General features: G+C 37.1%; 1 pseudogene; it reads right to left on the bottom strand.

Moving 5' to 3' along the window:
• Window positions 1-3,179: 3,179 nt before the first annotated feature.
• LOC101697737 (anaphase-promoting complex subunit 13 pseudogene) lies at window positions 3,180-3,395 on the bottom strand (annotated as a pseudogene).
• Between the last annotated feature and the right edge of the window lie 1,023 nt (window positions 3,396-4,418).

The raw sequence follows: 4,418 nt of genomic DNA, 5'->3' as shown, positions 1-4,418 counted from the left end.
TCTTGCCCTATCACAGCATCACTGGACCTTTGAGGTTTTAGCTGTGGCCAGAGGCAAAATTGAAGTTGTTTTGACATGCCATAGCTGGCCTGTAGGCCAGAGAACTAGGCCCCATCATAATTTCAATTGTGAAATGATTATTCTCTAAAATTATGAAGAATTGCTACCGACATATCTCCCTTTCTTTTTTGTTTTATGTAAGTGTTTTTAGGGAAAAGTGAACATGGCCAACAATAGCTTGTCCCTATGTATTGTGAGGACCTATACTGTGTTTAACTGGCTTAGTTGTCTATAATAAGCTCATTTTCAAAAGGCTATCCCCAATTGTGGTTAGGGGAGATGGGGTGCAGATTTCATCCAGCTGCTTCAAGGTGAGAAGGATCAATGTAGGGAAGACCTCAGTCAGGAGTCCTTTCTAGGGAGCTATTTTGATAGGTCTTAAATGAAAACCATGTAAATTATCAATAAAAAGCCTCTTTATGAAATATATCTGGTGGATATTGGTTAAAAACAAAGTCTAGCACATTTGTTGTTGATACTCTCTGTATGGCCACTTGGAGTCTGGCAGTCTATAGGCAAGGATAAGCAAAAAAAATTTTTTTTCAAGAGATTACAGCATGCATAGTCAAGATATAAGCACTAAAAAAAAAAGGGTAGTTTGGAGAAAGAGACATATTTAGAAACTTTTTAAGGGACTAAATTAGTGAATGTAACTTGTTGACTTGTAGATTCTCCACTAAATGGAGATTATCTATAAATCAAATATTTCTTTTCATAATTTCTCTTAATTTTGCCTGTAAAAAGATTAAAAATTTAATAATTTTTTAAAAAACAAATTTAGCTAAAAAATCTTAAAAACTCTTGCTGAGCTTGAATAAGTTTTATCTTAATTATACTTTTCTTTTTTTTTTTTTTGGTAGAGGGGATTGAACCCAAGACCTTGCACTTTTGAGAAGGTGACAGAACCACTGAGCTAAATCCCTGGCCCTTAGTTATACTTTTCTATTGGATGTTTAAGACTAAGTTATGGTGAGACCTATATTAAATAAAATTAACCTGTTACTATCTATTAAGGTCAATGAAGTCTCCTCAGGCATTATCTTGGAACCATGCATAGAGCCTCTTAGATCCTCTATCAGCATCAGCCATCAGGATATGTCATGACCTTGCTTCACCATGTTGCTTTCTGCGAAAGCAGGGGAGTATTTTTCTTCCAGGTGACATTCCTTTGGCACACATTTTTGTTAAATCTTAGTGTTTTGGTGTCCAGCAATCTCCTTGCTCAGGAGATTAGGTGACTCACCAAAGATGTAGGATCTTGCAGAGAAGGTTCTCTCATGTCCTGTATCTTTTGTTGTTGTTGTTGTTGACCTTGGAGGGCAAGGGCCAAAATATTGGCTTTCTTAGCCCAGTTACCTTTCCAATTCCAGTTTCTAAATTTCAGTTGTTGAACATCCAGAAGAAAAGCTCAATAACATTAGCATTGTAATAGGAGTAGTGAACTTAATGATTATAATTTTACCTGGACATTAAGCATTTTGAAATAAAAATATAGGTAGGAGACTATTATTGCCAATCATGGTTGTTACAGTGGTTAAATCTCTGTAGAAAGTTAACAGAAAAAGGTTTTAAATCAAAGACTACACATAATATTTTAGCATGACAATCATGATATTATCTTTGTAATACACTTAAGTGTGTATCTTAGTATTGCATAGCCATTGTTAAATGCTCTCATTCCCCCCAAAAAATGCATGAGAAAGGTTTTTATCTAAGTAGCTATCTTTTGACAGGATGTCATCTAAGGAAAATATATCAGCCTACCAATGTACCTGTTACCATAAGTGGCTGGAGCATAAGAGAAAGGCAAATATCTGAATCAAAAGGAGGTTATTACCATAAACAATATGTTGGAAGACCTGTACAATTAGAGGGCATGAATACAATTTATACAGCAGAAAAGTAGCAGTAACAAGTATCACAATTATATAAAACATTATGTCCTTCAATGTAGTTTGGTACCAAAATCATCTTTCTAATAACACCTTTTTGTTTATCCCACAGATATTAATAATATTTTGAAGATGACCAATGTAAACATATCACAATAACATATTTAGAACTTAACCAATGTAAACATTTTATAGTAACATATTTAGAGCTTAACCCTTGCATAATAACCAATGTAACAAATTTATAATAGCATATTAAAACAATATTTGTTAGGGTATGTCTCCCATAAGGTTAGAAAAATTATTGGGTGCCCCATTAATGAATAAAGACCAGAGTAATTATTTCTTGGGCAGCTGCTCCTTTATTCACCAAGGGAAGACCCATTTAGCAGTCTCCTCAACTAAGGGGAGGCTAAGGGTCTCCCTAAGGGTCTCTACTTATTTACTATGACAAACAAAAAAAAATTATTTCTATAATTTGGAAAAAACAAATTGTGACAATTAATATGTTATTTGTGGCCAGTAAAAATTTTTTGAGTTATTGCAAGTAAGTGACAAAAAATATTACTTTTGTAAAGCAAATCTTGACATCATTTTGATCAGCTAGCAACCTGAGGGAAGAAGGGTAGGCCTTTAATTTAATAACATTCATCTGTAAGCCAATTTATTTATAAGTGAATATATTTTAAGAAAAAATTTCAAAAGGTGAAAAAGAAAAAATGGGGGAAATTGTTGAGCTCAAACAAAATAGCTGTGCGATTGGACAGACAAACATATAAGACAATTAGTTTATAAAACTACAGTGCACTCAAATATATTTGGCCAAATTTTGAATTATAATATCTCTTTTATGATTTTTAGGGTTTTTTAAGGCAAAAATTTAATTAAATACAAGAAAGTGAATAAAATACTTTAGATATAAAGAGTCAAATGTTCCACATTACTGAGAAATCTGGGTTTCTCATTCTGAATATTTTCACTTTGCACTTTGTTGCTATAAAACAGGTTGGGGGTTGGGTGTACATTTTGAGTGTTGATTTCATTACTGAGAGATTTGAATTAGGAGACTGAAAGAAAACATTTTTTATCAATATATATTTTTTTCTGGTACTGGGGATAGAACTCAGGACCTTGCACTTGCAAAGCAGATGGTGGCACCACTGAGCTAAATCCCCAACCCTATCCATATATTTTTGAAAGATCACTCCATGAGAAAGAAGCTGAGAGTCAGTTTCCAATGGGAGGGACATTTTCATGGAGGTACTGTAAAGTCAAGTCTGTCCACTTCCTGTTCTTTCACAGATTCTGTGGTGCCACTATTGTCTTGTTCAGGTTCAGGAAGTTCATTCAGTGGTATTGCAACATCCTCATAAGGCAGCTTGTCTTCTTGCCAAGCATTGCCAATCAAATCCAAGATCCATCTCTCTGTACCTCACTTTCCATTTTCCTGCAGCTCTGATCTTGTCAGATCCTCATCCAGTTAACTGGACCTGCTAATTCCAGACTGTACTTTGGCATTACGTGACCCACCCATATTTCTCAGATTTCCTGGATGTGGATGAGCCCACTTGCTTGTTCAGAGGGGAGGTCAGGAGAAATTGTTTCAAATAAGAGAGTGGAGGCAGTTGGCAGAACAGATGTGCTAATCCTGGAGGCTGGACATAAGGTTGGCAGTGATGTGCATGCACACCTTGGCCCAACGTAACAGCAGGAAGGCTTGGGGGTAGTCATCTTGTGGCCTGTAACTGTCTGTGGGCACAGAGGACCAGCGAGGGTAGGCATGTCCTGGTTTTAGATGGCTGTGGCTGCCTTGATGCCACTGGTATCCCAGCCACATGGCTCACAGCTGGTTCCCACTGCAGCCTGCAGGCTACCAGACCTGCCCCAAGTCCATGACAATGCTCTGTACCTGGGCAAAGGTGGGCACAGCCCCTCCAATTTTTATGTTTATAATTGTACATAAGACTGGTCAAAAACTTTTTATAGGTCAATTACCAGAGATTTCTTGTGATTTGACTCAGAACGAATAAAAGCACTTTTATACCTGTAAATGTAAACAACACTTTTAAATTGGCCCCCCTCTTTTTGTTAACCATAAATCTATATTTGTTCTCCCACTGGGGGTGTCATCTCAGTCCTGGATGGTCACTGCAGGTGAGGTTGGTCACTCAGGCACAGCTGGCTCATAACTCTCAGCAGGGATTTCCAAGATGTTGGTAGTTCCACCAGTGTGACTCATGGTCGCACCTTTCGGGAGGACCGCCTCAAGGTTTCATTGTTATCTGTCAGCACACAAGCAAAATCTCTCCCCCAAGTTATTAAGGCAGAGGAGCTCCTCCATTTACCTGTTTGGGTATTTTTCGAAAGGACTTATGGTTTCTGGGTCTTAGCTGTAGCATCTATATGTCAATGGAGCATAGCAGGCAGCTGTGTGAAACCTGCTGCAGGATTTAAAAAATCAAGTAC

Source organism: Heterocephalus glaber, unplaced genomic scaffold (assembly GCF_053883595.1).
Source record: "Heterocephalus glaber isolate CG9 unplaced genomic scaffold, H.glaber_assembly_v1.0 deba00001757, whole genome shotgun sequence".
NCBI lineage: Eukaryota > Metazoa > Chordata > Mammalia > Rodentia > Bathyergidae > Heterocephalus > Heterocephalus glaber.
Note: the sequence above shows the minus strand (reverse complement) of the source record. Positions and strands in the feature narration are given on the sequence as shown.